The sequence below is a fragment of the Mustela nigripes genome, chromosome 15 (assembly GCF_022355385.1).
Source record: "Mustela nigripes isolate SB6536 chromosome 15, MUSNIG.SB6536, whole genome shotgun sequence".
NCBI lineage: Eukaryota > Metazoa > Chordata > Mammalia > Carnivora > Mustelidae > Mustela > Mustela nigripes.
The window spans coordinates 54,403,630-54,421,223 of NC_081571.1; positions in this window are offsets into that span (position 1 = coordinate 54,403,630).

Consider the following 17,594-nt stretch of genomic DNA (forward strand, 5'->3'; position numbering starts at 1 on the left):
GGCCTCCTTATTATTCCATTCACTTTCTCTTTGTGCTTTCTCTCTTCCACTTGGATGATTTCAACTATGCATATTTATTTATAGTTCACATAAATATTTACTCAAAGTCTACTATGAGCCAGATCCTGTTCCGTTTTCTAATGTTCTGGGAATATGCTGATGAATAAGACCACGGAGAGACAACAGAGAGGGAAGGAAGACAAGGGAGGAGAGAGAATTGAGGATCTTTTCATGAGTCTTTTTATGAGATTTATGGTATGACATGGCATCTATAGTTAAGAAATCAGTATTGCACATTTAAAAATTTGTGAAGAGGATAGGTCTCATGCTAAGTGTTCACACACACACACACAAATGGAGGGTTGAGCAGAAGGAAGAAAACTTTTGGAGATAGTAGATATTTTATTGCTTTAATTGTGGTAATGGGTCACAAGTTTCTGCTTATGTCCAAACACACCAAATTGTATACATTAAATGTGTTCAGGGATTTTTTTGTTTTTGTTTTTTTTTGTTGTTGTTGTTGTTCTGTTTTGATACATCAACTATACCTCAATAAAGCTATTTTAAAAACAAAAATACAAAAGAAAGTTCTTTTACAAAAATGTACAAGTCGTCCGCCTCTTTTTCTATGGAATTATCTTTTTCATATTTCTTCTAAGAAGTGTTTTATACTGGACACGACTTTTTCTATTCTCTGAGTCTGCATAGTACAGATAGTTTCTGTACTATGTTTCTTAAAGATTTTATAAAACTTCTGGTAAATTTATCTGGACCTGAAATGTTCACTGGAAAAGGGCTTTTTATTTCTATGTGAGTCAATTTTGAGGAGTTATATTTTTCTAGGAATTCATCTATATCTTCAAATGTATTAGCTAAAAATTGCCCTCTCTTCAGCTTTGGTTCATCCCAATAAGTTTTTACATACAGTATCTTTATTTAGCTGTGATTCGAAATACCTTCTAATTATATTACAATTTCTCCTTTGACCCATGGGTTACTTAGAACTTTTTTAGTTTTCACATATACTGATTTTTTTTTTCTAGACATCTTTTTGTTAGTGATTTCTCTCTGAATTGCATTTGTAGTTAGAAGACATACTCTGTATGATTTTATGATCTTAAATTTGTTTAGACTTCCATTATGATATGGGATCTATCAATTTTTTATAAACCCATCTGTTCTTAAAAAGAAATGCATTTTTTATTTCTTAGATGTCCCATATGTGACCATTAGATCAAATCTGTTAATCTATTGCTCAAAATGTTCTCTCTTTATTAATGTCCTTTTCTTTTTTTTTTTAAAGTAAGCTCTACACTCAATGTGGGGCTTAAACTCAGGACCCCAAGATGCTCAACCAACTCAGCCAGCCAGACACCCTATCCTTGTTTACTTTCTTGTTAACTAATTCTATTACTTCCTAGAAAGACGTATTAAAATTTCCCACTATGACTATAGAATTGTTTATTTCCCTTAACAGTTCTGTGGATTTTGCTTTATATATTTTGAAACTGAGTTATTTGGAGCATCCAAATTTGTTATAATATTCAAGGGAATTAAACATGTGACCTTTATCTCTAGTAATACTTTTCTGTCTTAAAGCCTATTTTTCAAATAAATATAAATACATAAGCTTTCTTTTCGTGAGAATTTGCCTGATTTGTTTTTTTCAATCCTTTAATCCAATCTTTCTTTATCATATCCATTGCCTTTTAAATGATTCCATAAAACTACTATCTCTGTTGTGTTCTAATTACAGTTTTGGCTTCCAAAATAAGTATTCACTTCTCAAAAGAAACAAGAAACAGAACTGGTATTTCTGGAATCATGGTTTGTGGTTTTGAATATCACTGGCTTGCTATGGTAAACCCTGTCTTTCTCTGAAGACCAGTTCTTGTTTTTATGGAGCTCATGGGCTCTGCTGGAATACCATAGGTGTGGGGGGATGCCAGGGCAGGAAGAGGGAAGATGTGGCCAGCCAGAGATGGTAGCGGGTAAACAATGCTAAGTGTAGGGTGAATGTGGCAAGTCCAAATGCCTACAAGGACCAAACAGCCAATTTAGGCAATTACACAAGGCAGGAGGGAACTGTCCAGACTGGGGATCACTTGCCCCTCTAAAGGCAGCTGTTTATTGTCTATCAATCCTTACTCTGTCGGAATGTTGCCAGGTCATTTTCAGAGCACCTAAATCTAGATTTGGGTGGGCATACTATGCCAGTCAAATAAATCACATCTGTTACTTACATTTGCAAATGCTTGGCTCCACCTGCAAAGCCTGGAAGAGATTACAGTTAGGAGGATTAGAACTGGAGAAGGCTTTTTCCCATCCCTGCTTATCCTCCTCATTGGGCTCGCCACTCCTCTTTATGAAAAGAAATTCCTCTTAAGCAATGTAAACCTAATTCACGTCCTAGCTCTTGACAAATGAATTTTGAGATTTTTTTTGGCCTGGTCAGCTACCACAAGCAGTATGATATGCTGGTCATCCCTAGAGATATAAATGGGAAATGGTAAGAAGCAAGAGTGGGGCTCATGCATGAAGATGTACCCAAAAATTGCGACCAAAATAAAATTTGAAATGTCGTCTAGGGCCCATGTTGGCAGCCCTATGCCAACTAATCTCACTAACCTCAGCCCAGGTTAGTCCAGTCTGAGAAAAAATATGGAAAAAAGAAGAAAGGAAAAGTTAAGATGTACCCTCCCCCCAAAATATATATATATATATTTTTTATGTGTGTATATATACATATATATACACATATATACATACACACACACACACACAGAGGCACGTGCACATACAAAATCCTTATACTTCTTTATACTTCCTTATACTTCCTTATACTTCTGCTCATTTGTTATTATTTCCAAATCATAAAGTATTAGTGATGTATCTCCAGACAATCTTTAGAATCTGTCCCACCACCAAGAGGAGGTGCTCTGATGACTGGACAAACAGAGTGTTCTTTACCAAAAAGAAGAAGAAAAAGAAGGAGAAGAAGATTGAGCCCCTACTACTTACAGATCACTTTTAGCTGCTTTTATGTACGCTATTTTATGTAGCGTCCTAAGAAAACTGTGAAGTACTTCCATTTTATAATGAGAAAACTGAAGCACAAAGAAGACAAAGGACTTACCAAGGTCATAGATTTAATAAGTATTAGTTACCAGGATTCAAAAGAGGTCTCTTGTATGGAAATCCTGGGTTTTTCACTCTATCACACCTTCTCTGACTGACAATCAGATGAGAATCTCAGCTCCAGCAGCCTGTTTCTTAGACAGCCTTGACTTCTGACAAAGTGTGGGAGCTGAGAGGTGCCAATGTCAGGAATTCAAAACTGGGTGAAATGAGAAATGAAGAGCGGGACTCCGCATGTAGCAAAGGCAGGGCTGCTGGACTGTAACAAGTAAACACTTACGTCTGATTTGTAAAACCCTGTGATTTCTCACCTTCCCCACAACCAAATCTCCTTCCCCTCTCCTCCGCATGCAGACCTCGTACCCACATTACTTCTCTGAACATGAAAGCCATTTTACCTCAAATTCAAAGAAATTACTTTTCTGTTTCCCTTTTTACAGTCTCTTTCCACAACCCAATCAACTAATTACTTGAGCTTAGCAAACTCCAAATTTCCACAAAATTATTTCACTGTCCACCTTCTTATATTTTTAGTATATTAATATAGGTAAGTCAGTATGTATTGCCTCAGGTAAAGAGAACACACTCTCTATATAGATTAGAACATGTTGGGGCGCCTGGGTGGCTCAGTCATTGGGCGTCTGCCTTCATCTCGGGTCATGATCCCAGGGTCCTGGGATTGGGCCCCACATTGGGCTCCCTGCTTGGTGGGAAGCCTGCTTCTCTCTCTCCCACTCCCCCTGCTTGTGTTCCCTCTTTGGCTGTTTCTCTCTGTCAAATAAATAAATCAAATCTTAAAAAAAAAAAAAAAAGATTAGAACACGTTGAGTAACAAAAAATTCCTTCTGCTTTAATGCAGTGTCCATGAACAGAATTGTATTTATACCTGTTTAGAAATACTGATCATGGGGTGCCTGGGTAGCTCAGTGGGTTAAAGCCTCTGCCTTCGGCTCAGGTCATGATCTCAGGGTCCTGGAATCGAGCCCCGCATGGGGCTCTCTGCTCAGCAGGGAGCCTGCTTCATTCTCTCTGCCTGCCTCTCTGCCTACTTGTAATCTCTGTCTGTCAAATAAATAAATAAAATCTTTAAAAATAAAAAATAAAAAGAAATACTGATCATATAAAGTACATATCTGTAGCATGGTATTCTGACACAATTTTTGATGGGTCATATAGTAACTGTATTGAATTTGTCATATAAGAAAACAGGGTGTTTTCTTTTAGACAGAAAATAAATAAACAAGAGAGTAGATAATTAAATTAGTTCTCATCCTCTTCAATATGCACAATATAAATTTTCTCAGGGAATTGTGATAAAAGACATTTTACTAGAAAAGGAAATCCATAATTCATATGCCATCTCTCTGGTTAATAGTCACACTGGCCCGTCAGAGCAAAGTCTACAATTGTCCTTCAACATTTTCATTATCAAAGGTTTATTTTACAAATAAAAATGATACATGTATAACCCACTTCCCAACATTGTAAAATTTAACTTATTCTTGGGCTTTATTAGAGATTTTAGATATTCATTCTGAAGTGAACAGCTTCTCCCCAAACTGATCTCAGGCTCACCTTGTTCACAATTGCTGTATATCTCTGAAAATTCACAGAAGCTGTAATAAAACATTAAGTAGTAAAGACAGTGTCTTATTTGCCTCAATCAGTATCTACCACAGTTCCTTGGAATGAACTGTGGAAGGAACAGAGAGCATATGAAAACTGTAAACAAATAGGTGCTTGCCTGTGTAGGGGAGAAAAGAACTTAACTCTACCTTTCAACATTCTTCTAGCTGGGCTAAGAATCAAACTGACAGGAGACAGAAAAACGAGAAAAAAAATCAAAGTCTAATAATATGTATACCTCCTGTACACATAAGAGAGATCAAGGAAAACTGAGTAACTCACCGAAATGGCTGAAGCTATCATCTTAAATATCACCTCCAGCTAAAGGCAAAAGCAGTTGGGGAGTGAGTTACAGAAGCTTACCAGGAAAAGCACAGTAAAGAAGGGTTAGGTTGTTATGCAAATTTAAGCCCCCATCTTCTCTGCTGATAAATTTCTAATGACTTAAGAGTGTCCCCTTTTTCTTGATACTGAGGAAGAAACTTACGAATGGGGATTTCTCTTACACATGTAAATGTCTCTTACTACCAGCTAACTTCTACTCAGTTTTCAGAGTTTCTCTTGCCTCTGCAGTTTCTTAAAATAACCAGCTCGGAACAGTCAATATGCCAAAGAGGCAGATCTTGGGGTGGCAAAATTTGCTCCCTTACACCCACAAACAAAATTAAGCTTTAAATATAGATTTCCTGTACAAATGACTCAAACCTATTTTGAAGAGTTCTCCCATCTCCATCGGGAAGGTACTTGGGAAAACAGAGTCATTTACATTTAACTGAAAGTTCACTTTATAATTTTGCTATAAAATTGTAAGTTTTCAAAAAAATACTTGCTTATTGATACACTTTCACATACACGCACACATATGGCATGTACTGAAATTCTTTGCAAAAAAGAAACCATTCAGCTTTCCAACTTGATTATGTCCTATCCCCCTTCAAGAAGCAGTTATTGTCATATGAGAGGGTCAATGATTATAAAAAGAATTATGTTTCTCTGGTTTTTAATAGAAAAATTCGTGAAGTGCTTTTATGAAGAGCATTTTTAAAATCTCTAGCAGTTTATTTCATGCATTTCTAGGACCTATAGCTAAAATCAAAAATCCATTACCGTTTCTTGAAACATTTCACTGGGCATTACAACTTGTATAGAAATAGGTCCCCCAAGGGCCCACATTATCCTCAGTGACACCTATACCACAGTGTCCCATAACTCCTGAGTCAGCCCAGTGAATCACGACCAAATAACAGCAGAGGAAGTAAAGATACAGTCTGAGAATAGTTGAGTGTAATTCCAATCCTATGGTATCTTATACACCACTATTCAACACTGATAAAATATAGTGGATCTATCTATCTCATAGAAACTGGAACAGAAGTAAAACAGTGAAATGAGAAATGTTCAATATATAGCAGAGAATGTTGTCTTTCTCTCCTGGAACACTGAGTCTTCTAGGTTACTTGCTCACAAATGTTTTTTAGATCCCCATGTCTGGGGATCTCTTCAGGAGATCATTTGCCTAAACAGAAAGGACTTAGTAGAATAAATGGGTCATAAGTGAGATATTGAATGAAAAATAACAAGTAAATTAGTAATTTATTTCCAGAAGTAAAACTTTTTTTAAAAAAGATTTTATTTATTTATTTGGCAGAGAGAGAGATCACAAGTAGGCAGAGAGGCAGACAGAGAGAGAGAGAGAGAGAGGGAAGCAGGCTCCCCGCTGAGCAGAGAGCCCAATGTGGGGCTCAATCCCTGGACCCTGGGACCATGACTTGAGCCGAAGGCAGAGGCTTTAACCCACTGAGCCACCCAGACCCCCCCCTCACTGACTTTTATATACTAGAATAAAAAGCAAGCTGTCCAAGATCCATGGGATAGACTCTTACAGACCATATTAGTTCCCTAAAACTGCCATAACAAATTATCATATACGTGGTGGCTTAAAACAACAGCAATTGATTCTCTTACAATCCGACAGCCAGATGTCCAAAATTAGCTTCACTGGGCTGAAATTAAGGTGTCGGCACGACCACGTTCCCTCCAGAAGCTCTAGCAAAAAATCCTGTCCTTGCCTCTTCAGCTTCCAGGGGCTGTGCCGTCCCTTGGCTCGTGCCCACACCACTCCAACTTCAGCCTCGGTGGTTGCATGGTTTACTCATCTTCTCTCTGTCTTCCAATCTCCCTCTGCCTCTCTCTTTTAAGGACAATCACCATGGCATTTAGGGACCTCTGTCATAACCCAAGACAATCTCAGTCAAATGCTTAACTCACCCAATATCTGCAAAGACCTCTTCTTCACAAGTGCAAGTTCCAGAAATTCGATTGGAGAGATCTCTGAGGGAAGGTGGAGAGGCAGTTTCAATTTACTGTACATACCAAGACCATAGCTCAAGAATTTAATTGTGAGTAAAGAAAATGATGAAGAAAAAAAAAAAAATCTGAGTTTTCCAAGTCTCACACGACATCTTTCTCAAGTCCTTGTTGAACGTCAGCGTTGTAGAGAGTCGTTTAGGGTCTCAGTCACAATGACGTTTATGGATTAATAGATTATCCGCCCTCAGGCAGTCATCAATCAGTGGGGAAGCCGATTTCTCGGCCATTTATCTAATAATAAAGATACATGTAATGGGAGCGAGCGATCCTCTGACCTGACCCTGAAGTAGGACAGAACATGTTCTCTGATTATCCTTCAGTGCCTTCCAGCAAAGTGTTTTAGCTTAAAAGTTGCCTTGGAGACCACCAGTTTTTTTTTTGGCCACAGAATATTGTCACTGACAGGGTTACAAATAGGGAGGCAGAGTTTACTTCTCAAAATGTCAGGTGAGGTGCGTGGAAAATGTCAGGCCAGCTTTGGTCGCCCGGTGCTCACCTTTCAGCGGCTAATGTATGTAAATGATCCCATCCAGGGGCCCAGCTGTTGGATGTGGAAATGTGCTGATGAAACTAAATTGGGATTCTAGAGAATGCAAATCAAATTGTAGGCTAAATTACTGAAACACGCCAGCCCTCTTCTGAAGCATTCTAGACCAACCCAAGAAAAATGACTAATGGGTAATAGGACACAGTCCTGACAGGAATCATAAGCTAGGAAGGAAGCTGCATGTAAAATAATAATAAAGAATATTAAATTGCCACCAGGCCCTGCCAGAGACAAATGAAAATGGAGCAGATTCTAACCACCAGTCACTTACTCAATCCCTTTGAAAATGTCCCAGGAATCTGGAGACAGAGAATGCTTTCACCCATATTCCCTTTCTGCTAGAAAGGGATGTTTTCTCAGGAATGTTTCCACACAGGAAAGGGCAGATAGGGGATGCCCTCTGAAAAGGAGGCCTCCTTCCGGCCAGTCCGTCCCACTTCCTTGAGCACCAAAGTGAGATAATGGGCTGCTTTTATCAACTACCTGTAAAGAAAATTGTGCACTTTCCCCAAGATAGCCATAGTTTCATGGCTTTTCATTTCTTCTCTTAGAATGTCATTCTTCTCGGGCGCCTGGGTGGCTCAGTGGGTTAAGCTGCTGCCTTCGGCTCAGGTCATGATCTCAGAGTTCTGGGATCGAGTCCCGCATCGGGCTCTCTGCTCAGCAGAGAGCCTGCTTCCCTCTCTATCTCTCTCTGGCAGCCTCTCCGTCTACTTGTGATTTCTCTCTGTCAAATTAATAAATAAAATCTTAAAAAAAAAAAAAAAAGAATGTCATTCTTCTCTTATCCATATAAAATATGAACTAATTGTTAATTGTTCATAAAACTAAAGATTCTTTTTTACTCCTAGGTGATTCCTTTTCATCAGAAGACTATTTGAGGTCTTTCTGGAAGTTTAAATGCAAAGCTCTGTCACTGGTCCCTCAAGCGAAACCCAACCTGCAGCTCTGGGCATCGAGCCGGCCAGCAGCAAGCCGCACACGTGCCTGCAAAGGGCAGGTAGAAAAACTGCGGGCAGAGGACAGGCAGCCCCTAAGCTCCCAGGGCAGCTTACTTCAGCCTTATTCTTATCACACTGTTTATTCCTCCTTGATTTTATTGACCTATGAGGACAGCGGTTTTCAACCCCAGCTGCACATGAGAAACATATGGGAAACGTCTATAAACATAATTGAAGTCTCATACCTTCCCCCAAACATGGATTGAGTTGGTCTGACATGGGGCCCCAGCATCACTATTTTCTTAATTCCCCAAGTGACTCTAATATGCAAGCAGGTTTGAGAAGCCTCGCTCTGCTTGCTGGCTTCCACTACTTTTGACCAGTCCTGTCTTCTCAGACTCTCTTCCACATTCACCTCCCAGGGCCCACCGTATGTATCCACTTCTTTTTCTAGAGCCCTTTAAACTTCATTTCGCTGCCTGAAGCGGTAATACTGTCCTGCCCTTCTCCAGGCTGGATACATTGCCTGGCAAGGCTTTCTGTTCAATTCTTTTCCAGATCCTGGCTTCTCCCACCTCGCTCCAATGGGACATCCACCAAGATCACAAAACTCACCTTAGCAAGAGTCGCCTACCCACCGGCTATCTCCCACCTTCACTTTAGCGCATCCCAAATCTGATAAGTCACTTAATCCTTTCCTCCTTGGAACTCCCGTGACATTCTGTGCCTTAGTACACATTTGAGCCGAACACCTTACCATGGCTATACCCTTGCCTACCTACGCATTCAGAATTATCACCATGTAGCGCCAAATAAACCCTTTGTTGTGGGAGGCTATCCTGTATGTTAAGATGTTTGACAGCGTCCCTGGTCTCTGCTCACCAGATGCCAGGAGAGCAGCCCAACTTGTGACAACCAAAAATGTCTCCAGACATGGCCCAGTGATCCTGGGGGAGGAGGGAAGAATTACCCAGTGTCTACCCCATTCAGAACCACTGCTCCATCTGTATGTCTAATCTCCCAAACTACTTCAATCAAGTTGGTTCGTCTGTCATCTGGTATATACAGTCTTCCCAGTACTAATTCTCATCCAAGTTTACAATCCATTATTCTGAAGCATCTTCTTCGTCCTGAGTTGATAACCTTCAGCTTTGATTCACTTCCCAAATGATGCCAACCCCAAAGCAGCTAAAACAGATTCTCACATGCTCTGGTCATCCTTAACTCCCCTGCGCAGATGACCACTGGGCAAATTCTGTGGAGCGTATCCCAATACAGAGTTCCAATCCATACAGTTATTCGGAAATCTCATTAAAATCACTACTGTCGGGGCACCTGGGTGGCTCAGTGGGTTAAGACTCTGCCTTCAGCTCAGGTCATGATCTCAGGGTCGTGGGATCAAGCCCCTCATCGGGCTCTCCGCTCAGCAGGGAGCCTGCTTCCCCCTCTCTGCCTGCCTGCCTCTCTGCCTACTTGCAATCTCTCTGTCAAATAAATAAATAAAATCTTTAAAAAAAAAAATCACTACTGTGATTTTTCCATTACATAGCTTTGTTGCATAAAGAGTGGTCTTATGCTGAGGCACCTGGGTGGCTCAGTCGGTTAAGCATCTGACTTCAGCTCAGGTCATGAACCCATCGTCCTGGGGTCTAGCTGTGTTGGGGGTCCCAAGCTCAGTAGGGAGGCTGGTTCTCCCCCTGCCCCTCCCCTCACTTTTCTCTTTCTCTCTAAAATAAATAAATGAATAATCTATTAAAAAAAATATTGGTCGTAAGCTATAAACCCTGCAAACACTAAATGAATTTATATAACAATGTGAATGTTAACAGAACATAGACCAGGACTTTTTTTTTTTTTTTTAAGATCTTATTTTTAAGTAATCTCTACATCCAATATGGGGGTCAAACTTACAATCCCAAGATCAAGAGTTGTACCTATTGAGCCAGCCAAGCACCCCAAACCAGGACCTTTCTTAACATTAGAAATGCAAGTTGATTCCTGACTCTGAACACTCTTACCCTCCTGAACAATTATTTATTCCTGCCTCTGACTTGTGGAATGGGAATTGTAATGTTCTTGCAAAGACCTCCGAAATTCCAAATGGGGTGGAATTTCATTTCAATTCGAGTACCAACTCTTAATTACTTGAGCTAATGGAGAGGGACAAAGCACCAAAAATAGAATATTCATATTATACAAATTTAAGCTCATACTGACACAAACATGTATTCTCAATTTTTCAGAAATTAAAAGGTGACTTAAAGTTATTAGGCTGATTTTATGGCGTGATTCAGAATTCTTCCAACTGAAGAACTGCAAATACATATGAGCATTATGTTATTGACATAAGACAACCAGAAGAGCAACTTCCCGGAGTTCCTCACTGTAATTAGAGGTGATTTCAATGTCAATGCTGTTTCAGTAGCTTCATATAAAATTTTTATTCTCGTCATAATTTTTTCGTGTTATCTTCATTAAACGCTTGTTTTTATTGTGACAAAATACGCATACAGAAAATGTATGATTTAACCATAATTTTGAGAGATTTATTCATTTATTGGGGGGGGGGTGTGCACAGGTGCAACAGACAGAGCGGCAGAGGAAGAGAATCTCCACCCAAGCTGACTCCCCACTGAGTGTGGAGCCCCAGGAGCTCAATCCCACAACCCATGAGATCAACACCTGAGCAGAAACCAAGAGTCCAAGGCTCAACCAACCCAGCCACCCAGGCACCCCCCATTCACCATTGCTAAATATCCAGTTCTGTGACATTAACTTCATTCACATCGTTGTGTCGCCATTGCTACCACCCATCTCCAGAATGTTTATCTTCTCCAACATATCTTAACAGATAGCCCCTCCCTTCTGTCTACTAATAACCCGCTGAATATCATTTCAAGTTAATTTGCGGTAGCTCTTATTGCAATAAAGTTAAGTCTACCTACAGGATTTATATGGGTTTATTGATGCTCCTATATAAAAAGAATTCTTGTCTTCTCATAGTTACGCTTCATACATTCCTGCTACCCAATGCCTGATTAACCCTGTCCCCTCACCATTTTCCTTTCAGCACTCCAGGGGAAATCAACATGTGCAAGAGCTTCTAGTTGCCTCCAATAGTACATAGAGTACAGGTGGCTGACTAGACAACTATGGTTTCATATCTGCAAAATTAGAAAGTTTTTTTTTTAAGATTTTATTTATTTATTTGACAGAGATCACAAGAAGGCAGAGAGGCAGGAAGAGAGAGGAGGAAGCAGACTCCCTGCTGAGCAGAGAGCCCGATTCCGATTCCGGGATTGATCCCAGGACACTGGGATCATGACCTCAGCTGAAGGCAGAGGCTTTAAACCACTGAGCCACCCAGGTGTCCCTAGAAAGTTATTTTTAACAAATATAACTCATTTTGCTTAAAAAAGTGTTATGGACATTGCTTATACGATACTAAAACAAAAGCATGCTCATTTGGAGGTTTTGTTTTTCTTTTTAGGGTGTGTGTGTGTGTGTGTGTGTGTGTGTGTGTGTTTTAACCCTTTGGCTTTTAGACTAAACCACTTTTGGTTCAACAGGTACAAAGTGTTAATCACTGAGGAAGACAGAAGTTTTGTAAAGCTTTATTAATAAAGTTTACCTTAGCCTCCCACAGCCCTAGCTTTATTAATAAAGTTTGTTTTAGCCACACCTCTCTTTTAAAGGCTACAGCAGCTTCTCTGGAACATAACATACTACCCAACTATCACAAAACTCCAAACTTTGGATTGAGGAAAACATTGCTACATTGATTTTTATACCGGAACTGCAGACTCTCATTTTGTGAGAGACAACAAAAGATTGAAGTGGACAGCATTGATAATCACTAAGGCATGTCTCCAAGATCCATGTCTTTCATAGAACCACGAACAATCATCCCCACCACACTCTAGCTCTTGTTTAAAAACTTCTCGATAAGGAAGCTGTATATCACAATAAAAAGTTGAGTTCTCCATAGTTTCTCACGACAGCATGTGACAATTTTAACTTCAACATTTTTTAAAAAATGACTTCCTTCTCTCTGCTCTTTCTTAATGATTATTCTTATTTAATTTGCTGTAACTAAGTGAGAATTAATACCATCCTCTTAACCAGAAGTTGCTGGCAGGTTTATTAGTTATGTCATATAGTAGAGTGCATCAAAGACAAATGTCAAAGGATTCAAGCCCTAAAGACTCTCTTCATCTGTTAGGTCCAGAAACTAAAACAAAGCACTGATTTTCTTACTTATCCCCCAAATCGACTCAAACCTAGAATTAAACTCTTTGATGAGGGTGCCTGGGTGGCTCAGTCGGTAAGCATCTGCCTTCAGCTCAGCTTATGATCCCAGGGTCTTGGGATCGAGCCCTGCATCAGGCTCCCTGCTCAGCGGAAAGCCTGCTTTTCCCTCTCCCACTCCCCCTGCTTGTGTTCCCTTTCTCACGGTCTCTGTCAAATAAATAAAATCTTTAAAAAAAAATAAATAAATAAATAAAAAATAAAAAAAAAAAAAACCTATACGATGATAATAACATGAAACTTGTTTTAAGAATTCTTCTCAGATACCAGAAGGAGACTCTAAATTCCAGAGGAGAGATACAACAACAATATAATCAAATTTCACTGTTACTTGTCATAGTTCATGCTGCTGTAACAAAAATACCATACACTGGAGGAGCTGAAATAACAAACATTTACTTCTCAGTTCCAGAGGTGGGGAAGTCCAAGATCAAGGCGCTGGCAGATTTGGTGTCTGAGGAGAGGACACTTCTGGTTCACAGACATCCAGCTTCCAGTTGTGTCCTCCAATGGTGGAAAAGACAAGGTTGCTCCCCGGGTTCTCTTCTCTGAGGGCACGGATCCCACTCTTGAGGGCCTCACCCTCATGAACTAGTCACCTCCCAAAGGCCCCACCTCCGGACAGCATCACACTGGGCGTTAGGATGTCAACATATGAATTTTGGGGGTAGACACAAACATCCAGTCCACAGCACTGTTGTTCTTACTTATATTTTACAAGTATCACTTCCAGATGGAGCAGGCCACACTGTGACCTACTAGCAGTGGCTCTGACATTAGCTCATGGAAACTACTTAATACTTGGAACACACGTGGTTCTGAGCAGAATTGTAAGGTCAGAGCATCATGGCACAGACCGTTTATTTTTTTTTTAAGTCCTTGCAACTGTCATGTTAAAAACTCACAACCCTCACCAGCAGAACATTTGGAACCATATACTCCAGTGTTCCAGGGAGGTCAAATTTCTTTTCTACAGCTCTTAAAAGGCATCCTTGAAACTTTCCAGTTAAGGTTTTCAAAACTTTGTAATAAATAATAGCCCTGGATGAAAGCCTGTAACATGGCTCTCAGTGAACTTGACTTCCACCATAAAATGGAAACATTGTCAAGATTTGGGGTTTCAGAGCAGCTGCCACCTAATAAAAATGCCCACATTAGTTTAGGTCTTTTTGTAACCTTTGTAACTTTCAAGTCAGATAGAGGCATAGTCATTTCTATTTATTTATTTATGAAACTACAGTTATAATTTCTCAAAAAATATATATGTATAAAGAGGGATTATTGATTCTTAGAAGCGCTACCAAAAGAAAAAAAAAAGGCAAATTTTAAGTTTGGTCTTTTTCTCCCGAACACCTGAGAAAGGATGAATGATGTGAGCATCCATTTATTTATTCAACAAACTTTTATTGATGATCTATTATGGGCTGAGTACTGTGTTGAGCCCTGAGGCCAATACAAAGAAATAAATGTTCCCCCCCACCACCATCCCACATAAATGGGGTAAATCAATGTCAAGGCTGAGTGAAGATTAAAAAACCACACCATAGGGGCGCCTGGGTGGCTCAGTGGGTTAAGCCGCTGCCTTCAGCTCAGGTCATGATCTCAGGGTCCTGGGATCGAGTCCCGCATCGGGCTCTCTGCTCAGCAGGGAGCCTGCTTCCTCCTCTCTCTCTCTGCCTGCCTCTCTGCCTACTTGTGATCTCTCTCTGTCAAATAAATAAATAAAATGTTTAAAAAAAAAAAAAAAAAAAAACACAGCATAAAGGAGAAGCAAGCAGCCCCGTCAGCAGGCAGCCTGAACGCCCAGCGTCCCTCGCATTCCTCTCGCTGGAAACCACGTGGTTTCATTCAGTGTTTTTCAGAGACAGATAAAGGCTGAACAGGAAGATACTTCTACTCCCCTTTCCCTTCCATATACAGAAACAAGGGCTTATTCTAACCTTAGATTCTCTCCCTCACCCACTTGGAAAGTAGTCGAAGGGAGAGAGGGAATGAATGTATGAGGAACAATTTGTAAATCACTTGGGAAATGTCTGTTACTAAAAAAAAGGGGAAGTCCACATAATTAATTTTAGAATCTGTCATTACTGCGCTTCCTCTTTTTTCCTTCTTGTTCTTCTGCTTTAATTTTACTTGCACTACGGTTTTGCACATCGGTGAATAAAAAGACGTGTCTTCGGTCAGGTTGGAGTGGTCATTGTTTCTCCATCACGACCAGGAGCAACCGTCTTCTCCTTCACCCTCTCCTGCTCCGTCCACGTCAAGGCCAGTCCAGAGGAATGGGACCCCCTCCTCAGTCCAGGATGTCCCTTACTCCAAACCCCTTCGGTGCCCAAGGTGGACACCCCCCCCACACACACACACACACATCACCACCAGCTCAGCAATCCTGTACTTCTTTTTCCCTTTGAAACTTTTTCCCATTGAAAAACCGGGGGAGGAGGGTGTGAATCATGCTTAGTAGCTAGTAAGTGTATTCAAAACAATTGTGGGGGGAAAGGTCAGGTTCATAAAACTCCAGACATGCAAAGTATATATGGCCCATCAGTGCTAAGTTTTCCCTGATTTCTGGTAGTGTCAGAAGTAAAGGCCCTTTACCTGGCCAGTCTACCGTTTCGCTCTCCACTGTTGAAGGTAAAGAAAATACACCTGAAAGGAGACTGGTGTGTCTCAAACATATTGGGGACTCAACGAATGCCTGTTGCAGCTAAAAGTTGAGTTGGTATTTCAGAGCTCTTGATGTACTCTAACAGGTGCTCAATAAAGTGCCTAGTGAATAATTAGGTCTTGCCAAGATTCCATAAAATGTCCTTGCTCCTCAGATCTAGGGATTAATAGAATTCCTCATTCAAACATGGTGTTCCCAATACATTGCAAGCAAATCTCACAGAAAACCGAGTAGCCTGGGTGGTTGAACGGGAGGAGAAAGGTGAACAAAACCTTACCCCCCCCTTGCAACCAGGTGCTCCGCATGGGGCTCAGAGTACATAAACCTGACCCCGCACACAGTTGCCTAACTGGCTTCCAGCTCCCGAGGCCCATCAAACCATCGCCCACGAAGCTCCCAGGGATCTCTGAAAAAGTGGCATTATTTTTTATTATTTCACACCTTGCTTAAAATTATTCAGTAAACACTAAGAATTAACATCTCTACCTTTGAACACGGTATATGAGGTTCACCGTGCTCTGGCTCTCACTTCCACTCCAGCTTCTTTGTTGGCTGGCTAGGTTTTTTTGTTTTGTTTTTGTTTTTGTGGGGGAGGGCTTTTTTCTCCCCCATGAGGTTCTGGTATTCACTGTGTTCAGGTCTTTCCTCCAGGAAGCTGGCCTATGCTTAGAAGGCCTCTGCCCTTTCGCTTCTTTACCTATAAGCCTCGTTTCTGGCACCTCCTCCTCCAGGAAGCATAAGGCTGAGTCAGGTATCCCCCTTCCTTTCTCCAACAATTACTCAGACTATCCCAGCACTGCACCTCCAAGTTTCTTATTATTTGTCTCCCTTCTCATGTTCACTGCTTATTCATTCTGGCACAGAACTGGCACAGTCCGGCACATAGTGGATACTCAAGAGATTCTGAATAAATGAATGAATGCTGGATGGCTGTACATGGGGAAAAGTTACAGCAGCCAAGTTAAGAATTAATGGCCTAAAGTGGCCCCTGAGTGCCTCTTTTCTACCTCGCCCCATAGGCCACTCTCAGGGGGATCTGTGATTGGAGAGAGAGGTACATTTTGGCCCCAAAGAGACACTGACCTTGAAACTTCTTATATGCGAATAGAGCTAAGAACTTAGGAGGTTAACATTTGGGGCACCTGGGTGGCTCAGATGGTTGAACGCCTGCCTTCAGTTCAGGTTGTGATCTCCAGGTACTGGGATCAAGCCTCACACTGGGGTCCCAGCTCACTGGGAGTTGGCTTCTTCCTCTGCCCCTCCCCTGCTTGTACTCTCACACTCTCTCTCGCTCTCTCTCCCCCCATCTCTCTCTCAAATGAATACATAAAATATTTTGTAAAAAATATTTTATGTATTTATTTGACAGAGATCACAAGCAGGCAGAGGCAGGCAGAGAGAGAGAGAGAAAGAGGAAACAGGCTCCCTGCTGAGCAGAGAGCTTGATGTGGGGTTCGATCCCAGGATCCTGGGATCATGACCTGATCATGACCTGAGCCACCCAGGCACCCTGAATAAATAAAATCTTAAAAAAAAAAAAAAAAGGTTAGCATTTTCCCTATTCATCAAGAAACAAGCCCAGCACATACCAGCAGAAGTTCTCAACCCTACCACCAAGTTGTTAATGACAGAGGAAGGTGAACTGTCCTGAGGATTGTTTACAAGGTCAGGTCAGAATATCTTTAATGTTTATGGTTCTCTTGGAAGTTTTTGTAAATTTATCATTTTTTCCATAAAACGAAACCGATTTTTTTGTAAATTACCTGACAGTTAAATGACTTAATTTCCCAACTCAAATATATGCATCTCAGTTAGTCCAACTGATATTCCAGGAAAGGGCCCCATATTTATTCTATAGCTTCCTATCCTTTTTCAACTCCCCCCTAGAGAATACATTGACATTAAGGCTCCTCTTTCTACACTATATTCCTAAAAACCAAGTGTCATCTTTAATTCATGGGGGGCAAAAAGCCCTAGAATAAAAATGGATAAGGGT